Source organism: Mobula birostris, chromosome 1 (assembly GCF_030028105.1).
Source record: "Mobula birostris isolate sMobBir1 chromosome 1, sMobBir1.hap1, whole genome shotgun sequence".
Lineage (NCBI taxonomy): Eukaryota > Metazoa > Chordata > Chondrichthyes > Myliobatiformes > Myliobatidae > Mobula > Mobula birostris.
In genome coordinates, this window is record NC_092370.1 from 119,999,046 (window position 1) to 120,022,806 (window position 23,761).

Consider the following 23,761-nt stretch of genomic DNA (forward strand, 5'->3'; position numbering starts at 1 on the left):
CATCCCTTCAGGTAGTGTGGGTACCAGATTGCTCTACCACTGGCATGGTATTTTCCCTTGGTTCTCCCCTAATGCACTTACCAACTAATTTAGATATTCCTTCGTTTTCCCCCAATCTGACGAAGGAATTAAATCCTCACTAGGTCTCCCAAACTTGCATTCGCTTAAAATCTCATCCCCCCACCCCACCCCACCACACCACCCTTGACCTCAGCAACTACTTTTCAATAGCGTATAAAACTCAGCAAACAATTTATATCCAGCAAGTTCTTACTTGTGCATTTCTAGCTATTTCCCCTCTCTCCACCATTGTTGACCATTGCTCTGTTTCACCTCCTTCTTTCTCTCTTTCTGTGCTCTCCCCACCACTCCCTCCCTCCTTTCTCCTTCCCTCCCTTTGTCCTTTACCTCTCTCCTTCCTCATCTTCGTTCCCCATCTCCCTCCTCCCTCCCCCTCTCTTCCACCTTCTTTTCCTCCTTTTGCCCTCTTAACGCCCTCTCCTCTCTTCCTTTCCCACCCCCATTCCTCTTTCTCCCTCTCTCACTCTGCCCTCCTCCATTGTTCCTTCTCTCCCTTTCCCTCTGTTTCCTTCCCCTCCTTCCCCCTCTCTCCGTCCCTCTACTCATCCCGCTCCCTCTTTCACCTTCCTCGCTTCGCCCCTTCTTTCTCTTCCCTTCCTTCTCCTCTGCCCCCTTTTCCCTCCCTCCTCTCTCTGTCTATCCCCTCCCTCTCTATCTTTAACACTCCTCAAAATTCACCTCTTTAAATGGGAATTTTTACTGTCCCCTTGCAAGGACAGATGGGGATTTGTTTATGAGTAATACCGTAGACTTTGCTGCACTCTCCAAGCTCTACACTGAAATTCCAGTCTGGATTTTGCTCAGTTCGTTTCTCACTTAGACAAGAGTGCAGCCAACTAACATTAAGAAGCATCCAGCTGGGCACTTGAATCACCAAGTCATCACAGGCTAGTGATCAATTGCTGTTAAGTGAGATTAGTACAGAGAGGTACTAGTTGGTCAGCATAGACTTGGTGGGCCGAAGGGTGTGTTGCTGAGCTGGGCTTCAAGAGGACTCACTACAATTTCTATTGGAGTGGACATTAGGTGAAAAGGGAAAAATCAGTTCCCCAAGTTTGAATGTCAAGGACAAGGAATGTAGAATGTTGCCCAAGATAGTGAGGAAAGGATCAAGGGAAGCATATACCTTCCAGAGATTTGCTTGGCTTGGCTTTGTTATCATGGAAACAACACCAAGTCTGGTGAGGGTGGAAATGTGGTTCAACGAACCTGCATTGAACATTATAAGACATGCCAAGATGCTTCACAAGAATCATACCAGGCAAACCTTGACACAGAAAATTCTGTTAGAGAAAACCCACGCCTGTCATTTCCGAAACTCTAGGGATTTGCTGAACTATTCGTGGTTAGAGCAGGAAAGGCTGAACAGAAAACAATGGTGAGGATCAATGAACAGAGAAACAGAGTTAATGATTGAGGTTGTTTTAATTATGAGAGATGGGGGCATTCATTGAAGCTGAGGTGCAGAGGAATTTCTTCTCACAGGGAAGTGAATCTCTGAAATTCCTTTACTCTGTGGGGATAGTGGAGGTTGGGTCATTGAGTTATTTATAGGAGTGGGAGATTAATTCTTGAAAGATTGCGTGATAGAGGAGTTCAGGGATCTGGCACAGAAGAGCTGAGCACCGGCAGATCGCCATGACAATGTTGAATAGGTGGGGTAGTACAGAGGGAGGTGATTGCCCTATTCCTGTTCCCATTTCCTCACATGTTCTTTTGTAGGTCAAAGTGTCTTTATCAGATTTCCAGCTTTTCAGACCATTTGATTTTTCAGCCTCCTGTGACCTTGGTTAAGTGACAGGGAACAATGTCGTCTTTGCACCGAGTGTCTATGTGGTGTCCCAGAGCACAGCCGTCCAATTCCTGGGAACATTAGTAATAATTTGGCCATATTAATGATGGAGATCAGATGATCCTGCAGCAGGTTTAAGATTACAAAGAATACAACAAGAGCTGTCCCCTTGGGGCCATGGGCAAGTATTTATCCTTCAGCAATATCACACTCCTGGGTGGCTCAGTGGTCGAGCCGCTGCCTCACAATGCCAATGATCCAAGATCCACCCTGATCTTTGGGGCTGTGTGGGGTTTACTCAATCTCCCTGTAACTGTGTGGGTTCCTCGCAGTGATTCCAAAGATGCTAAGGGCAAGCAGATGAGTAGGTTAACTGGCTGCTGTAAAAGGCTCTAGTGTGTAGGTGAATGGTGGGATCTGGGGGAGGTAGATGAGAGTGTGGGGAGAATAAAACGGGATTAGTGTTGCACCGGTGTAAATGGGTGATGATCAAATGATGGGCCTGTTTCTTTGCTGGATGTCTACCAATAATACAAGCTGTGGGAGCTTGCTGTGTCATTTCAAACTTTAGAACAGTGATCACGCCTGTAAAGTGAATTGAGTCTGTGAAAGGTGGAATGGAAATGCAAGCCTTGACTCTTTTAGATTACAGATACCTTAGATTCCTGGAGGCCGCAATATGTATTTATATAATAAAGGCCAAGCAATTATCAGCACTTGCAGAATTAACAACCCATTTGTTTTTCGGTTGCCATCCATGTAATAAATGTTGATCCAGTTGTCAGCCAGTTAACCTGACAAATCAGCTTGTTGTTAAAACTTATTTAAAGCCCACAGAAATATTTTCTTGAGGGGATTTTGTTGAGAGGTGAGGCAGTTGGTTGCATCAGGCAACTGTGAAAACAGCCAAGTGTTGTTGGCTTTGCCACCTGCTGGTGTAGATCTTCCTTATTTCATCATTGCTTTGCCTGGGGAGTGGGGTCAGTACCAGCTCTGAAAGGTGGGGATGCAAGAACTGGAATACAAGTTCACTTCGGTCCACACATATTGAGAAAGCTTCTCATGGAGATAGGAGAGGGAAAACAGAATTGCAGCCCTCCGAAGCCCATAGCCCTCTCCTCGACCTCTCCTACAGTTGTCGTTGCAGAATCAACGATCTCTCTTCCTGAGATCAAATTACCACAAGCTATCACAAGACAAACACACAGTCCCATCCTGTGAGTCACTTTGTGTGAACTTTTCCTGTTGCACCTGCTCCATGGATGCTATTTAAAGCTGCAAACATATGACTGTCGTAATAAATAAATACATTTCAAAAACAAGCTTGTTACCTAACTCAGCGTGAGGTCTACTCGATATCCCTCCCTTTCACCTACAGGACACTGCTGATGTGCCCACTGGTCCACAGGAGGCACTGTAGTTGCCACTGTGGTGACCTCCTAGCCACTCCTCTGGGTACAGGAACCAATGTAACATGCTGGAGGAACACAGGGGGGTCAGGCGGCATCTGTGGAGGGAAATGGACAATTGATGTTTCAGGTTGAGACCCTTCATCTGGACTGGAAAGAAAGAGGGGAGATAGTCGATTTCAAAAGGTCGGGGTGAGGGTGGAGCGTGAGCTGGCAGGTGATAGGGGGATCCAGGTGAAGTGGGGTGATAGGCAGGTGAGGGAGGGGGAGAGAAGGAAAGATGTAAGAAACTGGGAGACAGGTGGAAGTGACAAAGGGCTGGAGAAGAAGGAATCTGATTGGCCAGAGCATTGGACCATGGAATAAAGGGAAGGTGGTAAAGAGGGGAGCTGGAGGGAGTGTTTTGTATCAACCTAGTCTTCTAGATTGATTTGGACTTCAAATCCCACCACAATATCTTGAAATTTACATTTAGTTCATTAAGTAAATCTGAAATAAACAACATTAATAATGGTGCCAGTAAAACTACCAGGCAGATGTAAAAATTCACTCCTTTCACCTGCTTAAAGAAATCTGCCATCTTTATCCAGTCTGGCCTCTTGTGACTCCAGGTTCAACAATGTGATTGACTTCTATGTGCCTTCTGTCATTTTCCAGAAAGGACAGTTGCAATGAACAATAAATACTGGCCTGGACAGCAATGCCCACAACTTATGAAGGAATTGAAATGAAAACATCAAAAAACCAAAGGACCTCACAGTAATGAACAGACCATCAGGGGCATGCTTGAGCAGGTAGTGCTGTCCTTCTTTGTCACCCTGCTACCCTACTCTACCTACCAACACAAGGTTGGGAAGAGCTCACTTACATCATCTCCAGCCTTGACGATAAATGCAGCTAAACCAGCACTGCTAACAATGCGGGAACAAAAAAGGTTGAAACTTCTTGTTGTGAGAGATAATTTGATTTGTCAAGTTCTTTCAAAGTTCCAGGAGTTCTACAGTCCAAGAGCAAGACTACCGATTACTGGCCACACTTAACGGCCCTCAGGAAGGTGGTGAAGGTGGCAGTGAGCTGCCACAGTACATTGGGAGGTGGCTCTGCTGACATCTACATTGAGGGGAAGTGGCCACATGTCATCTGTCCACCAGCGGCTTGCATCTTTGTAATATTTCTAAAGCAAAAGGCACAGTGGAAAAAGTGGAGATTAGGAGTGGCAACCAAAGGCTTGGTTTAGACACCTGGATTTCAAGCAGCACCTGAAAGGAGAGGAGGATACAGACTGATGAGATTCTAGAAAATGGTGCTTGGATAGTGCAGTGTATCAGAGTCCTCTTGTACTGCACTGTGGAATATTACGTAATCTGTTTGGACTAGAAGTCTCAAGGGAAACACATTTGTTTATGTCCATGATTGTTGGTCACCTGGGTGAATGTGTAGTACATACAGTACCATGTTGCAATAAGACCATAAGATCATATGACGTAGGAGCAGAATTAGGCTACTCGACCATTTGAGTCTGGTCTGTCGTTCCATCATGGTTGATTTATTATCCCTCTCAACCACATTCTTCTGCCTTCTCCCCATAACTTTTGACGCCCTCACTAATCAAGAATCTATCAACCACTGTTTTAAATATACCCAACGACTTGGCCTCCACAGCCACCTGTGGCAACAAATTCCACAGAATCACCTCTCTCTGGATCAAGAAACTCTTCCTCATTCTGTCCTGTAGGGATCTCTTTCTATTCTGATACTGTGCCCCGAACTGCATATATTTCAAAGTAGGAAAGGCGGATAATAGTGCTGAAGATGAGGAAGCTGGTTTACAAACAGAGGCAATGTGTAGCGAGGAGAGGCTATTGATAGAGTAAATTTGCAGTCAACAGGATGAGTTGCAACATAAAAGGCGGCCAGAATCTAAAAGGGTGAATACAGGACTGAAGGTGTTTTTGAATGCACACAACATACGGGGTAAGTTAGATGAACTGGCAGCACAGTTGAAGACTGGCGGGTATGATGTTGTTGCCATCACTGAATCATTGCTGAAAGATTATAGCTGGGAGCTTAATGTCCATTGTATCAAAAGGACAGGCAGCAAGGCAGAGGGGGCGGTGTTGCTCTGTTGGTAAAAAATGAAAACAAATCACTAGAAAGAGGTGACATAGGGTCAGAAGGTATTGAATCATTGTGGATAGAATTAAGGAACTGCGAAGATAGAAAGACCCTGATGGGAGTTGTATTCAGATCCCCAAACAGTAGTAAGGATGTGGCCTACAAAGTACAATTGGGAAATAGAAAACGCATATCAAAAAGGCAATGTTACTATAGTCATGGGGGACTTCAATATGCAGGTTGATTGGGAAAATCAAGTTGCTGCTGGATTCCAGAGGGGGATTTTCTAGAGTGCCAACGAGATGATTTTTTAGAGCAGCTCATGGTTGAGTCCACTAGAGGATCAGCTATTCTGGACTGGGTGTTGTGCAATGAACCAGAATTGATTAGAGAGCTTAAGGTAAAAGAACCCCCAGGGGAAAGTGATCATAATATGATCAAATTCATCCTGAAATCTGAGAAGGAGAAGCTAAAGTCAGATGTATCAGTATTACAGTGGAGTAAAGGGAATTACAGAGGCATGAAAGAGGAGCTGGCCAGAATTGAGTGGAAAAGAGCACTGGCAGGATGGCAGCAGAGCAGCAATGGCTGGAATTTCTGGAAGCAATTCGGAAGGCACAGGATATAAATACATCCCAAAGAGGAAGAAGTATTATAAAGGAAAGATGACACAACTGTGGCTAACAAGAGAAGTCAAAGCCAAAGACAGGACATATAATAGAGCAAAAATTAATAGGAAGTTAGAGGATTGGGAAGCTTTTAAAAACCAACTGAAGGCAACTAAAAAGTCATTAAGAAGGCGAAGATGAAGTATGAAAGTAAGCTAGCCAATAATATTAAAGAGGACAGCAATGGTTTCTTCAGATACATAAAATGTAAAAGAGAGGTGAGGGAGAATATCAGACTGCTGGAAAATGATGCTGGAGAGGTAGTAATGGCAGACAAACTAAATAAGTATTTTGCATCAGTCTTCACTGTGGAAGGCACTAGCAGTATGGTGGAAGTTCCAGGTTTCAGGGGTCATGCAGTGTGTGAAGTTACCACTACTAGAGAGAAGATTCTTGGAAAACTGAAAGGTCTGAAGGTAGATAAGTCACCTGGACCAGATGCTGTACAACCCAGAGTTCTGAAAGAGGTGTCTGGAGAGATTATGGAGCGATTTGTAATGATCATTCAAGAATCATTAGATTCTAGAATGGTTCTGGCTGAATAGAAAATTGCAAATGTCACTCCACTATTCAAGAAGGGAGAGAGGCATAAGAAAGGATACTATAGGCCAGTTAGTCTGGCCTCAGTGGTTGGGAAGATAGTGGAGTTGATTATTAAGGATGAGGTCTCAGGGTATTTGGAGGCACATGGTAAAATAGTCAGGATAGTTTCCTCAAGGGAAAATCTTGCCTGAAAAATCAGTTGGAATTCTTTGAAGAAATAACAAGCAGGATAGACATGGAGAATCGGTTGATGTTGTGTACTTGGATTTTTCAGAAGGCCTTTGACAAGGTGCCACACATGAGGCTGCTTGACAAGCTATGAGCCCCTGGTATTACAGGAAAAATTCTAGCATGGATAAAGCAGTGGCTGATTGGCAGGATGCATAGAGTAGGAATAAAGGGAGCCTTTTCCGGCTGGCTGCTGGTGACTAGTGGTGTTCCACAGAGGTCTATGTTGGGACCGATTATTTTTACGCTATAATGTTAATGATTTGGATGATGGAATTGATGGCTTTGATGCACAGCTTGCAGACAATGTGTTGATAGGAGGAAGGGCAGGTAGCTTTGAGGAAGTAGCGAGAGTACAGAAGGACTTGGATTAGGAGAATGAGCAAAGTAGTAGATGGAATACACTGTCAGGAAGTACACGGTCAGGTACTTTGCAGAAGAAATGAAAGGGTTGACTACTTCTAAATGGAGAGAAAATACAAAAATCGGGTACAAAGGGACTTGGGAGTTCTTGTGCAAGATATCCTAAAGGTTAATTTGCAGGTTGAGTCTGTGGTGAGGAAGGCAAATGTGATGTTATCATTCATTTCAAGAGGACTAGAATATAAAAGCAAGGATGTAACGTTAAGACTTTATAAAACATTGGTGAGGTCTCACTTAGAGTATGGTGAGCAGGTTTGGGCCCCTTATCTTAGGCTACATCCACACTAGACCGGATAATCTTGAAAACGCCAGTTTCGCGTAAAAACAATAGGCGTCCACACCAGGTGCTCTTCAAAATACCTCCGTCCACATTAGAATGGATATTTGGGTGAATTTCCTCCTACTGGGCATGTGCAGCACACACAGAAAACAAGCGAAAAGGGAACGGTATACTTGGTGCGCGTTTGTCCAGAAACATTTCCTGCAGCCAAAGTTGTCTCCACCAATGAAAGGGGCGACAGCTACAACTAAATGCAATAAGGCTTGCTACTGGGCAAAAGTGAAATTTGCTGTTACCTCATTTGTTTGCCTTTACTTTTGCCATGTCTTTCTGTATTATTTTGCTGTATTTAACATGTGCAATAAAATAAGTTACTGGGCAAAAGTGACAATTGTATCTATTGAATGTTTGCACAAGCAATACATTAATAATGTTACACGAGCGTGGCAGTGGACAAACCCAAGTGCAGAACACGGGCGTGGGGGCAGAGTCGGGCGGCATTACCGCCATAGCGAGCGTAGAATCGGTTTCCAGGAGAGTCTTTACCCGAAGTTTTGGGTTTAGAAAGAATCCAGGAGCGATGCTAGACTTAGAACTAACAGTCCTAAGAACCACGAAACAAGGTTACTCACACCAGAGTCGACCAACCAACTGGCAGCTCCTTGTTGTGATCACAGGGTCTTTATGCTGCATTTTCTGATGGAAAGCAGGTGTGTGTAGTTAGTGGAACCTGGGAATGATTGGAAATTAAACGACGGGATTGAGGCCCAATTCCTGAGGTAAGTAGTAAGGTGGGGGATTGCCAGAAGGGACCATGACAAATAAAGCGACTTGTTAAATGTATAAAACATGTCTGCATCAGTGTTATCTTGTATTTACATACAATGTTACATTAGGCTGTTACACATCTATTGTTAGATATTGTTGTGGTGTTGGAGGTTGTGTTCAAGAAAACAATGAAATGCCGCGCTGCCGCCACCATTTGTTCCGGCACGTCATGACAGCGTTTTTAAAATTAGTCGGTTACCCCGTACACACTATAATGGCCAACCGGTGTTTTCAGATTTAAACACTCTGGACAGCGTTTTAGAAAAGCTCCATTTTCGGGGGAGGAAAACACCGTTTCAGTGTGGACGCAGGGTCAAAACGAAGAGAAAAAGCTTCGGTTACGGATTTTTCCAGTCTAGTGTGGACGTAGCCTTAGAAAAGATGTGCTGAAACTGGAGGAGGTTCACAATAATTATTCCAGGATTGAAAGGCTTGTCATATGAAGAGTATTTGATGGCTCTGGGCCCGTATTCACTGGAACCTATCGAACGGTGAAAGGGCTTGATAGAGTGGATGTGGAAAGAATCAGAATCAGGTTTTATTATCACCAGCATGTGCCGTGAAATTTGTTATCTTAGCAGCCGCAGTTCAATGCAATACATAATATAGAAGAAAAAGAAAAAAAAAGTAAATAAGTAAATCAATAAATCAATTACAGTATACATATAATGAATGGATTAAAATCGTGCAAAAACAGATGTAATATTTATTAAAAAAGTGAGGTAGTGTTCATAGGATCGATGTCCATTTAGGAATCGGATGGCAGCGGGGAAAGAGCTGTTCCTGAATCACTGAGTGTGTATACAGAATCGCTGAGTCTGTACCTCCTACCTGTTGGTAACGGTGAGAAAAGGGCATGCCCAGGGTGCTGGGGGGTTCTTAATAATGGACGCTGCCTTTCTGAGATATTGCTCCTTGAAGGATATTTCCTATGGTGGGAGTGTCTAAGACCTGAGGATACAGCCTCAGAATAGAGGGCGTCCTTTTAGAATGATGAGGTGGAATTTTTTCAGCCAGAGAGTGGTGAATCTGTGGAATTTGTTGCCCCAGGTGACTGTGGAAGCCAAGTCTTTATGTGTATTTAAGGCAGAGGCTGATAGATTCTTGATTGGTCAGGGCATGAAGGGATACAAGGAGAAGGCAGGAGATTGGGGCTGAGAGGATAATTGGATCAGCCATGATGAAATGTCGTAGCAGACTCGATGGGCCAAATGGCCTAATTCTGCTCCTCTATCTTATGGTCTTAAGGTTGCCCTGAGCTACACCGTCCATAGTGATTGTGGCTCAGACAAAATTTTTTTTTAGGTTTATAGGGATGGTTTTAGGGGCAGCGTGGGGAGTTAGGGGACAGTTTAGCCCAGGGATGAATGGACGGACTGTAAATGAAGAATCAAGGTTGCAGGCCTGTCTGTGCGTGTGTGAGTGGGAGGGTGGCTGGATGGGAGGGAGGAAAGGGGGCTGGTTTGCTGCTTTAATTTTGTTTTGTTGCTGCAGTTGTGTTGTCATTGTCGTCGTTTGTGTTGTCCGCTGAACATCATGGGTATGCTGTGCTGCTGCTGGTTTGTGTGGAGACACTTGCAGGCTGCCCCCGGCACACTCTTATAGATCGTGTTGGCTGGTAATGCAAACGATGCAATTCACTGCATGTTTCAATACACCAGAGAGAAACAAATGACCCTGAATCCGAGCCACAGCGCGACATCCCCACGCCTGGCTGTAAGGAGTTTGTACATTCTCCCCAAGACCACGGGGTTTCCCTCCGGGTGCTTTGGTTTCCTCTCACATTCCAAAAACGTACCGGTTGGCAGGTGAATTGGTCATTGTAAATTGTCCCATGGTTAGGTTGGAGTTGAATCAGGGCTTGCTGGGCTGCACAGCTCGAAGGGCCGAAGGGCCTACTCCACTCTATCCCACAATAAATAAAATAAAAGCCAGAGACTGAAAAAGGACTCAGTACAAGAAGTTATGATTTTTTTAATGTTATTGAATGTGAAAAGATTAGATTAATTGCCAATGCTGAATTTTATCTTAGCATAAACCACCCCCTCCCAACCAATCTTTAGTTACTTCTCCCATGAGAATACCTTCAAAAAGGGATTGATTGTAATCTGGTTCCCACAGCAACAGGGAGAACAAGACAGCAGTAAACAACAGGGGTTTGCAATGAAGACCAGATTGTGGCATCTGTAAGGTCAAAGACTCACTGGTGTGCTGCTGGCTGTTTAATTGTGGCCTAACTTTCAATGTGTAATTCACCAAGATATGTACCAATATCCCAGCCTCCAACACTTTGCATTAGTCAGACCTAACAATGAAAGGATTTATGTTCTTGGTTTAACAAAATCAAACCTCCCAAAGTGCTTCACTTCAGGGTTACCAGACAAAATTTTGACACTGAGCCACAAACAGGGAGATGGAGATTATTAAAGGATGCGACAGCAAAGCGATAGGTTCAGTGAGGTGAGACTCACCCAAATGAAAATGGATCAAAATTTGGATTGCACAACAGATTGGCATTGAAGGAACACAGAGCTCATGGAGATTACTGAGTTCGGGTAGACCAGTTGCAGGAGGGATCAGAGAGTTTTAACTCTGTGGTACTGGTGGATGTGGAGGCAAAATAACATCATTAAGTCTGAAGTAGTAGAGAGAAGCTTTATTGCATAGTACTGATTGATCAGGAGGACAGCGCAGAAGGGGGAGGTGGAGAAGAAGAAAGGGGAGGCGAAGAGGGTGGAGGAGAAAGGGATGGTGAAGGCACAGGACGGTGGGGGAAGATCAAGGGAGTTGATGGGGGTAGGGTGGATGAGGAGGTAGGAAGAGGGAAGAGAAAGAGGAAGAGTGGGTACAAAGAAGGGAGGAGGAATGCGAAGCTGAAGAGGGACAGGAAGAGGTAATGAGGAAGGGGGCTGGGAGAAGCAGCACTCTTGTTTGTTTTTTCTTCCTAGTACTCTCGTTTGCAAATGGTTGTTATTACTGAGATTGTTCGACCAGTTAAAAGAACAACATGGCTGCCACTCATGCAACAAAAATGTGGTGGAAGAACATTGTTATGAATCTTTGGATTTCCAAGTAATGAATAATGTTTCGTTTTTATTTTATTTGGACCTTGTTGCCATGTGGCTTGAGTCCAATAACTTCCTTCCCATGCTTCACCCAAGCCGTCAGCCCTCTGCTTAACTCTCAGTCTCCTGGGATGGTCATTGCATGTGAAGCAACGCAGACTACAGTAAGGAGATGTGAGTATTTTCCAGTTGCATTGCTTAATTCACCTATCATGGCTCTCTCAGTTTTTAATGTAGCATTCAGATTTTGTTGGAAGCAAGCACAATTCCCCCCCCACTCAGAATCACAGAAGTATGTCTGATTTTAAAGAGAGTCCTACAAGGAGGAGTGAGGCATAATTTTAAGATTCAGGCGCAGGCTGTTTGGGGTGATGACATCATCACAGAAAGAGCTGCTTGAATCTGCAGTCTTTCATCCCTGCAAAAGCAAATGAGGTTGCCGGACTGGGAGAAGGAGCTAATTGCGGATTTTGGAACTAAGATTAAAGGAGTTACTTTGTTCGAATCATTGGGATGAGAACACATAAAATTGACCTCATCTTCTACGTCATTAACTTTCCTGCACTAACATCATGTCCTTTTAAAGTACACTTTATCGCCCTTTCAAACTGTCAGCTTTTTGAAAGAGCACTCCCATTAATCCCATTCCACTGTTCTTTCCCCAGAGCCCTGGAATTTTTAGCAGGGTTACGAAGGAGCCGGGGTGAAGTCACAGTCCAACTAATCAGTGTGAAAGGCTTTCAATACCATGGTCTTTTGCTGGAGAAATTTATGATGCTCTCTGATGCCGATAAACTCACCTTTGATTTGTTTGACACTTAGCTACACTAGAAGTAAATCACAGCTGCCAATTAACCAATCAACCAGACCATCCTTGGGATGTGGGAGGAAGCCAATAAAGTGACAGGGGAACCATATTCAATCCCAAGGGTCTGCCAGCACCATCAGAGGTACAACTCTACTGACGATATCTACAAGAGGCAATGCCTGAGGAAGGCAAAGTCCATCATCCAGGATTCCACCCCTGCATCCACCACACCCCCCGCCCCCCACTATCCAGGCCATGTACTCTTCTTGATGCTGCCATGAAGATCCACACCTCAAGGGTTAACGGATTCTTCACTACTGCAATCAGGTTTTTAAGCCATCTTGAAAAACTCAAATTCTACCTTGTACAATAGTTCTCTCAACTTCACTGATGTCATTATGATTTTCTCTGCCCATTTTGCCATTTACCGTGTTATGGATAATTTATGTTAATATAGGTTCATGTAAATTCTGTTTATCTTGTTTGTAATATTATGAGCTGCTGCTGCAAAAAGCTAATTTTCATGGCGTTTATATTCTTTGGTAATAAATTTTAACGAAGTCACAGGAATTAACCGCAGTGCCAACCGCTTTTCCACCCACAAATACCCATAATCCTTCCCAGTCACCCTGTTTTGGTCACTCATAATTTTATCTCGGCCCTATTACTTTAAGTGTAAACTCATGTCATTCCAAGGGTTTACGCCTTCAATTGTTGAATATGACCTGATGTTGGTATGCCATAATTATTCCATTGATGAGGGAAGTTGTGACTTTACATATTGAGATAGAACAATATATGTCCTTTTTGAAAAAAGAGATTGAACTGGATTTCAGTGTTAATTACATATTTGGCATATGTGTGAACTTATGTCAACCTATTATTCCTAAACATTTGTAAATACTATTTACAATTCTTCCCAACCACGATTACTACTAATCACTAACTAGTTCTCACCATATGATCCAATCAAATGGCAATATTTTTATGTTTAATTAAAAAAGACAATAGAAGTAAACCTTTAATAAATTTTAATACCCCAGTTGTTTTCTTTTTGATCCGCTGAAGATAACTTGTCATACCAGGAAAGTCCAGCAAAATCCTAGTCCTAGGCAAAGGGATCTCATAATCCTTCAGATCTTCTCTGGCTGCACTATTGTGTTTTGGGGAAAAGCCCACTTATGTGCTGATGAAATGGAATCTATCCAAAGAAACTTTCTGATGTTACTGTGATATCCCTTGGTAAGAGACGCAGGTCGGATCGGAGGAGAAGGAATCTTTGAGGAGGAGATGCAGAACTCTTTGCGTACATTTTAGTGAACGTGTGTTTTGGAGTTGGCATCTCTTGGATGAATAACTTGATCACATGCATATACACATATGCAATTGTACATACACACACACACACACACACACACACACACACACACACACACCTGCATATTCACACACATCTGCGTACACACATGCAAACACACCCCTGTGTGAGTGTGAGTGTGTGTGTGTGTTTGTGTGTGTATGGTTGCACAAATACAAATGTGCATGCACACACACACACGCACACATACTCATACTCACAAAGAAATACAGAAGCAAGGGCATTCCATTCAACCCTCTGAATTTACTCTTGTCGGTATGATCACAGTTGATTCTCTATCTCAATACCATGTTCCTGCTCAAGTCTCTTCATGCTTTTTTGTGTCTAAAAGTCTATCCCCACGTTTTCCCACAGTAGAGAATTTCACACTTTCACCACCTCTGGGTAGAGATTTTTTTTTGTCAGCCCTCAAAGAAGTACCCCATACCCTGAGACAGTGGCCCATCATTACAGATCCCCATTGCAGGGAGTAACATCCTCCTCACTTCCAGACCCTGCCAGAATGTTGTGTGTTTCAGTGAGATGTGGTTCATTCTTCCAAACTCTAAAGAAGACAGGCTGATTGATCCAATCTCCCCCCCATTCAGCAATCCCAACATCCCAGGAGTCAATCAGGAGAATATTAATTGAAAGTATATCAGTTGAAATGTAAGGAAACCTAATCTGTACAGCATTCTCCAAAGTTCTGTATAGCTATAGCAAGACATCCTTCCTCCTAAACTCAACATCTTTTGCACTGAAGACTGACATCCAAATCATTGACATAGATTGTGACTAGCTGGGGTCTAATGACTGATTGCTCTTTTATGTCACTTATCACAACCACTAAACCCTGATTCATCTGCCACTGCACTAAAGACACATTTATCCCAGCTCCTATGTTTCTGTCAGTCACACAATTTTCAATCCATGCCAGTATATTATTCCCCATCTCACATGCCTTAATCCTGCATGCTAACCTTTTATGTGGGACTTTACCTAAGAGTTTCTGAAAATGCAAATATGCCAACCTACTGGCTCACCTTTATTCTGCTAGGTACATTCTCAAGAAACTATGTTTGGCGAACATGAATTCCCTTTCATAAAGCCCTGTAGTCTTTGTATACTCTCATTAATATTTTCTTAGTCTTGTTATCACAATTTTTCTATAATAGAGTCAAGCACTTTCCTTCCTACTAATGTCAGGAAAATAGTTTACCCTCTCCCGATTTTTGATAGTGGAATTACATAATATAATTTTGGCAAACAGCATCAAATGTATCTAATATCACCCATGGCTTATATTCTTGGATATGGAATATCAGGCCCTGGGATTAATTGATTTTCAGTGCCATGAATTGCACTCACACTATTTTTCTTTAACCAGTACTAATTTCTTTTAATTCCCTGGTAGACCTCTGCAGACTTAGCCCAGTACACCATGGGCATATTCCTCTCCTCCATTAGTAACGAGGTGCTGCCTCACGAAGGCAATATCCATCGTCAAAGATCTTTACCTTCACCATCCAGGCCATGACATCTTCTCACAGCTACCATTGGGCAGGAGGTATCGAAGCCGGAAGTTCCACATCACAACATTCAAGAACATCTAATTGCTTTCAAATGTTCAGTTCTTGAACCAACAGTCACAATGCCCAATCACTACAGTTTAGCAACACTCGGACCACTTGTATTTTTTTTTGGTCTAATTGTGTTCTTTCTTTTATAAGTTGTGTTCATTTAAGGTGGAATTTATGTCTTATTCTTGTGAATGCTACTTAGCTGACATTAATGTGCCTGTGATGCAACTGCAAGTAAGTTTATCATTGCGTCAGTGTACTTGTAAACTAGACTTTGACTTTCCAGGAAGTTATTTGTAAACTCTTCCTTGAAGACAGAATCAAAATATTTGTAAATTGTTCTGTTCTTTCTCTATTCCCCATTGCACAATGTCCAGCTTCTAGAATCTACATTTACCCTCACTCATCTTTTTTATCTAACATATATGTCAAATATTTTACTGCTGCTTGCTTTTCAACAAAGCTTCCATTCTACCACAGCAAAATCTCTCCTCATATTTTTATTGTTGTCTTTGATTAGATCTAGGAGTCTAATTTCAGATTGAAATACATCAATTTCCATTTTGTCAGTATGTGTTGGCACATTCTCTTTTTGAGTGTGTGGGTTCCATTTTCCTGTTCGCTCCGCATCCTCATCAACTAATCTTGGGCACCTTAGAGAGGCTGCAGAGGAGATTTACCAGAATGCCACCTGGAGTAGAGAGCATGTCTTATGAAGATAGGTTGAGCGAGCTGCGTCTTTTCTCTTTGGAGCAAAGGAGACCGAGAGGCGACTTGATAGAGACGTACAGAATGATAACAGCCATCGATCAAGTGGAAAGCCAGAGAACGTTATTTTAAAGTGATTGAAGGAAGGTATTGGAGGATATCAGCACAGAGAGTGGTGGGTATGTGGAATGACCTCCCAGGGTTGGTTGTAGAGGCAGATACTTTTGGGACATTTAAGAGTCTGTGGTGGCCAGTGCGATCATGTTTGCTGTTGTGTGCTGGGGCAGCAGGCTGAGGGTAGCAGACACCAACAGAATCAACAAACTCATTCGTAAGGCCAGTGATGTTGTGGAGATGGAACTGGACTCTCTGACGATGGTGTCAGAAAAGAGGATGCTGTCCAAGTTGCATGCCATCTTGGACAATGTCTCCCATCCACTACATAATGGACTGGTTGGGCACAGGAGTACATTCAGCCAGAGGCTCATTCCACCGAGATGCAACACAGAGCGTCATAGGATGTCATTCCTGCCTGTGGCCATCAAACTTCACAACTCCTCCCTTGGAGGGTTGGACACCCTGAGTCAATAGGCTGGCCCTGGACTTATTTCCTGGCATAATTTACATATTACTGTTTAATTATTTATGGTTTGATTACTATTTAATTATTTATGGTGCAACTGTAACGAAAACCAATTTCCCCCAGGATCAATAAAGTATGACTATGACTATGACTATGACTACTATAGGTAGGCACATAGATGATAGAAAAATGAAGGGCCATGTAGGAAGGAAAGGTTAGATTGATCTTAGAGTAGGTTAAAAGGTCGGCACAATATTGTGGGCCACCAAGTGCCTGGACTGCACTGTAGCGTTCTGCGTTCTATGTTCTAACCTCAACTCCCCGCCGCCCCCCACTCCTTCCGATTCTACCACTCACTTGCACACGGCGGGGGGGGGGGGTGCAATTTACTGTGAACTGCACACTATGAAAACTATATGCCACTGGGTTGTGGAAGGAAACTGGAGAACCTGGAGGAAATCCTTGCTGTCACAAGAAGAAGGTGCAAACTCCACGTGGACACCACCCAAGGTCAGGATTGAACCCGGATCTCTGATGCTGTGGGGCAGTGGATCTGCTGCTCTGCCCATATGGAATATCCTCGGATATTCATACTCCAGCCCTGGCCATGTCTCAGGAACACATCTAGTCCTGTTCATCCATTTATATAGCAACTTTATCCCATTTATGTCGCAATTTTATTAGCAACACAGTCTCAAGGAATGTTATCAGATAGAAGAAAGTCATGAGAAGTCACATCAGGTGTGTTCAGACAGAACTCAAATAGGTAGGTTTTGAGGAGAAGAATCGGATAAAGAGGCAGCCAAGTTTACAGAGGGAAATGAAGGTACCAGTGGGGAGTTTAATCATTGACTTAGAGCATATTCAGAATTAATGACCATAATAAGAAGGGAGACAAGGCTGATTGTGGCATTTACAGAGGCATCTCCCTCCTGTCAACAACAGGCAGGGTGCTTGCACATACAGTATCCTTGCCAATCGACTTCGTCTGCTGCCTGACAAAGTACTCTCTGAATCACAGTTTAGTTTCCATCCATTTAGAGGTACCACAGACATGATCTTCACAGCATGCCAATTACAGGAAAAATGCTGTGAACGAAGGTAGCCCTTGTACTTGGCCTTCATCGATTTGACAAAGGCATTTGATACAGTAGACCACCAAGCTCTCTGGCATACACGATCAAGACATGGCTGTCCTGACAAGTACTTACGAATCCTGAAGCTACTGCAGTACTCAGTACTCAGCAATAGCAGCACTGAATCAGAACCGTTCAGTGTGAAGACAGGAATCAAGAAGAGCTGAATCATTGTGCCCTCTCTATTTATTATTTTTATAGCTGCCATCCTTCACCTCATTGGACAAGGCCTGCCACAGGGAAGAACTCATTAATCGCCGAACAGAAATTTGGGTTATGAAAGACTGAGGTCCCACCTCACCAGGTTCAGGAACAGTTACATTCCAGCAACCATCAGGTTCTTGAACTGACATGCACAACCCTAATCCTATCTCAGCAACAGACCACATCTGGTCCTAGACTTGTCTCTGATGGTGTTTATTTTTTGCATTAATGCTTTATCTTGCAAAGTATTTTTTCTTCACTGTCTTGTGTGAACTTATATATAATTTATACTGTGTGTTGCTTGTACCTATGTGCTTGTGATGCTGTTGCAAGCACGTGTTTCATTGTACCTCTACTGCGCACATGGCAATAAACTTAACATGAGTTAGGTGCACCTCAGTCTGGCCAAGGTGTTGGTGGGGTTCCATGTGATTTACAGTAGCTTAACAGACAGTAGAACTCAGGAACTTTGATTCAGTCACCATAGAGAAACTAATGAAAAGAGACAAGTATTTTGATATGATTGATAGCCTGTCGGTGCATCAGATAGCACTGTTGCCTCACAATTCCACGGACCTGGGTTTAATCCTGACATCTGGAACTATGGTGTTTGCATGTTCTCCTTGTGACTGCCTGGGCTTTCACCAGATGCTCTGGTTTCCTCCCCTATCCCAAGTATGTGCAGATAGTTCCTTGCCTTAAATTACCCCTAGTTTAGTTAGAAGGCAGGAAAACAGTGGGATAGATAATGAACATGTGAAGGAGAATTGATTTCAAGAAAATAATTGTGGGATGTGATCTGAGTGTTCAGAGAGCTGTTGTCGAGTTAATGGGCCAAGTGGCCTCCTTCTTTTTATGGGAAATACAAAATGTTAGTGGGCTGTTTGCCATCCAATCCCTGGCTTTGTTGCATAGTCTACTGCATGGATTTGTGAGAGGAAGCTTTTGATTGGCTTGCAAACACTTTTGTGTTGGTTTTCCAAACTGGAGCAAGTAGAAAGAACTAAATTAATGCAACGTTTCGAGGGTATATCAAAGAGGACTTAGATAAGTCACAAGAGAGTTCATATACATCAAGCACAAGGAAACACTTGGAGAGGAGAGATGACAGCAAGAGTCAAATGTGTCTCTGGTTAATTTGCAATCGTACATTGGCCAAATCTGTTATCTGTTTTTCTTACTTGTCATCCAGTCTCGTACAGCTTCTATCTAATCATACAATGTCAGCCCTGGCAACCCTCCATTTAACACGCCCAGCTTTCCCTTCCTCTTACGTGTGTAGAGAGTAATTTGCTAATGCTGTGCCAAACTGCAGTGGATTAAACTTTGTTAAAGTTATTCCAGCAACTCACGTGGTACCCTATCATTATGGCCCATACCTCAAATAATGTCGCTGCTTGTCAGGATGATGTGACATCTGGAAATGCACATGACAAAATATCCCAAAGACTGGGTGCTTGCACTTTAAGAACTGTCAACAGAGATACCTGCTTACTTCGTAAAAAAAAAATTCTGATGCAAATCGAACTAAAGCTGAACTGACCTCCTGAGACTATTTGATTCTTTGAATTTTCCATGTTAACTTATTTTCTTTCTCCGTGGACAGGAATCAATTTGACGACTGCTCCCAGCATTTTCTGATTTCAACTGCCCAAGCTCCAGCAAGCAGTTGAGACATTGGGGAATGTTGTGCAGAGTTTGTAAGTGTTGGGAAAAACTACTTCTCCACCATTTTCACTGAGTGGTACTTGTCCGAGGCATACTCACCCCTCGCCATCTAATCTGGCCATTAGAATGCTGCTATTTCTGGGATCTTGCTATTCACAAGTGGGCATGTTTCCCACAGGAGTGACTATACCTCAAAATTACCACAGAGTTTGTAAAGAATCTCTGGAAGCACTGGAGGACTAGAAGGAATAGAAATCTTCTTCTGTGCAGTTGCATTTACAGCAGTTATTGCTGTCCCACAGCTTCAGTGCCTCAGATAGAATCCCGACTGCGTGTGCTGTCTGTCTGGAGTTTTCATGCTCGCCAGGACCTCCTTGGATGCTGTGGTTTCTTCCCGCATCCCGTAAACCTACTGTTGAGTCAATTGGCTGCTGTAAATGATCTCTCATGTAGTTTGCGAGGCAGGAGAACTGTAGGTTGGCACACAGCAGAGACTAGGTTGAAGGCAATTCAGTTGTGTGGGGGGGAGGATTAGAGTGATTAGGAATGCTTTGAGGGCCAAATGCCCATAGCAATTGTTAAAAAGATATGAGGGTAAAATAGAAATATGAAAATATGAGATAATGAGAACTGACAGCTTTCTGCTCTTAAACATGAGAAAGTCTACAGATGCTGGAAATTCAAAGCAACACACCCAAGATGCTGGAGGAACTCAACGGGTTAAGCAGCATCTACAGAGATGAATGAACAGTCAACGTTTCAGCCTGAGACTCTTCTTCAGGTCTGAGAAGGACAGGGGGAAGACACCGGAATCTTTTGCTATTCCTTTAGGTGGGAAGTTTTTGATGAATGTCAAGTCTACGACAGATGCTGATCTTACCCCCAGACCCCACTGTGGGCTCTACCAGGGAAAGGAAGGAAGATGGCCTAGGTTCTGCAAAGAGTAGTATTGGGGAAGAATGAACTCTGATAAATGATAAGGAAGGACTGTGGTAGAATTTCCCCCCCATTCTCCTTTCTTTAGAGGACCCCAGCCTGGTTGCAGGTTCAGGTTGGCAACTCTGCTCACCTGTATTTTTCAAGGTTTCATCATGTGACATTTTCCCTCCAATCACCTCACCTACTAATCCAACTCTTTTCAAGCAGTACAAGAAATGGATGCTATTTTAATTGAAGCAGAATGTTTGATAAAATAGAACAAATCTTCCAATTAATAAGTCAAGCAAAGGAAAACATACCACGCATCTCTGGTGATTGTTGTTCCTTCCGCCTTGCTGCATTTAATCTTGTTGTCCAAAGCAATTAATTGCTTGCTGTATCCATCACCATGGGAAACCTTCCCCACAAACTTTTCATTATCTGATTGGACCATTCAGGCAGTCAGTTCTTTTTTAACATTTCATTAATTCAATTGTCATTCAACTATACATGAATACTCATGAATTCAGCCAAACGAGACAGCGTTACCACAGGGTCAGTGTGTTAAAACACATTACCAACAGTCACATTCAAAATCACATTCATGGAATGAAGAAGTCCCAGCGTGTTCCCTCCCGCTGCAGCACCACAGCTTGAGGCCCAGTCCTTGCATGTACAAGCCCATAGAGAATATTAGTAAAAACACAACAAGGCAAAATATGCATGTAACAAAAGCTACAAAGAAATTTTAAAATGTGTTTTATAAAAATCCTGATGACTTTTCACCTGATTTTTTTTCTTTGCTCCCTATAAATGAACCTTACATGTGTCAAGGCTCCAACTCAACTCTGGCAGATTGTCAACTCTAACTGCATGTTCTTCAAAGTTTAAAAAAAATTAAGGCTTTGGACAACAAGATTAAATGAACAACAAATAACAGAGAAGTGTGGTATGTTTTCCTTTGCTTGACTGATTAATTGAAAGATTTGTTCTACGTTTGTACTTTATCAAAGGTTCTGCTTCAATTAAAATAGCATCCATTTCTTGTACTGTTTGAAAAGAGTTGGATGGGCCCAACACAAACCTGATTACACTTTTAACTTTCAATAAAATTGTTCTGTCTTAAGACTGTTTTTGAAATCACAGAATTAATTCAATCTGTGGCTTATTTCCAAATTGCTCTCTACCCTTCAATCCTTTCACTTTACAGATATCTACTAATTCACATTTAACTTTAATACAATTTCATTAATTTTTTTGTGCTTGTAAAGAAATATATACATTATGTGAGGAGAAGTCAAGGTGAAGGATAAGGCAGAGATGACTATCTATAGAGCTGCCATGGAGAGGGCATGGCTCCACTGGAGAGAGTGCAGAGGGGGAGTTGATGTTAACTGGATCGGAGGACTTTAGTTATGCAAAAAGATTAAATAGAATGAGTTTTTTCCCTCTGAAACAAACAAGGGAAAAAGTTACCTATATAAAACAATGAGGTAAAGATAGAATAGAATAGATAGAGAGACTCTTTTGCCAGTGGCAGAGGTATCAAAGATAAGAGGTTTAAGGTGAATGGAAGGAGTTTTAAGGGGGATTTGTGAGGCAAGCTTTTTTTTTACAGGGAGCAGTTGATATCTGGAACTTGCTGTCAGAGGAGGTGTTAGAACCAGTTACAACCAAATCTTTAAGAGAAATTGAGAAAGGACTTAAATGGACAAAGCAAAGATGGGTATGTAGAATTTTGGGTGGATGGTCAAAAATGTTGGCATGAACATAGTGGGTCAAAGCGCATGTTTCTGTGCTGTACATTTCTATGATTTTCAAAGGGCCAGCACATGTATTACAGGCTGAATGGTCTCCTGTTCTGTAATGCGTATCAACTCTTGTCTGTCTTCTCACATGATACTGTTGTGCCTCTTGCTAAAAATAATCAGCTTTGTAAACTGAGAGATGTCAGCAAGTTGGTCAACATAGTCTCTGCCTTAGTTCAATGGATATAAATATACCCATGGTTATGAAATGAGCACATAGATGTCTTCGCTCAACAGCAGGTTCTCTTCATTTAAATACTTGCCTCCCATCTGAGTCTCGGCATGGAAAATTATGTTTTCAGAATCTGAAAGTGGAGCCAAAAGATCCAATTCAATATGATGTCCAGTCCAAGTTATTTTGCCAGAAGTTAGATCTCTCTCTCTCTCTCTCACCCACTCTCTCTCTCTCTCTCACACCCACTCTCTTTCACACACGCTCCCTCTCTGTCACACCCCCTCACTCTCTCTCTCACACACATACTTACCCAACCCCTCCCCCAATCCTTCCCTCCCATTGGGGTTCATACATGGGCCTCAGAGTCTGGGCATCTACCCTTCACAATAGTGTTATTTACAATAGTATTATTAGGGTTATTTATGAAATTAAAAGCAAAAAATACAGAAAACACTCAGCAGGTCAGGCAGCATCAGTGGAAAGAGCAACATAGTTAAAGTATTATGTCGATGACCCTTTGGCAGAACTGGGAAATTTTGAAGTTGCAGAGAGGTTGCGGAAGGATGGATTGGACAAAGAGAATATCTCTGATAGGACGAGACTATGGTAATGAATTGTAGAGTCCATGATGAGTTTACAGGGGCAGTTAGTGAGAGGAAAAAGTGATCTTAAGTTTTGAGGTGAGGGTAGTTAGAGAGTGAGAGTTCAAATGCAGGACTGATGAAAGGCTAATGCAAGACCCAAAACATCAACAGTTCTTCCCCCGCCCCTCGTGCACCCCACCTCCCCAACTGATGCTGCCCAACAAGCTGAGTTCCTCCAGCAGATTGTCTGTTGCTTCATCAGGATTATGTCTGATTTCTTTCTTAGTGCTCTCTCCCCTCAATATGATAATAACTCTGACACCCTAACCTTCCAGAGTAAACAATTTACCACTCCCCGAGTGAAGAAATGTCTCCTCATCTCAGGTCACAATGGCCAAATTCTGTGCCTATCACCACGGCTTCTAGATGGCTCAACCAAGGAACCTTCTTCCTGGTATCCACCTCTGTTGAATCAGAAATTTGCAAAAGGACTTTTGTTAATAAAAGTATTTTCAGGCCCTGTAGTGTTTTGAAGAGGGGAAGTACCGCTGAAGTCATCAGTTTGGTAATGTAGGAAGCAGTAAAGTAAACCTCCACAAAGATGGTGGGACGTTGGTTCGACTTGCCTGGATCTAATCTGTGCTCAGACTCAACAACAAAGGTCTCTACCTGTTCACACTACCAATGATGCAGAGGACAGCGTGAGTTGGCCCTTTGCCCCAGGCGGTGAAGTGGGCTGCAGCCAGCGAGTGGGTCCAAGCAATTTATTCTAACTTCTGGCAGCCTTTCACAGCTGACCA

The 23,761-nt window shown here is 42.9% G+C and overlaps 1 long non-coding RNA gene across 1 annotated transcript in view; it reads left to right on the plus strand.

Moving 5' to 3' along the window:
• Positions 1-11,546: 11,546 nt before the first annotated feature.
• Positions 11,547-23,761, plus strand: part of LOC140199390 (uncharacterized) — a 40,087-nt gene continuing 27,872 nt past the window's right edge. The window contains exon 1 of the long non-coding RNA XR_011886410.1: positions 11,547-11,606. This is a non-coding gene — a long non-coding RNA (uncharacterized lncRNA). The remainder of the gene's footprint in view (positions 11,607-23,761) is intronic.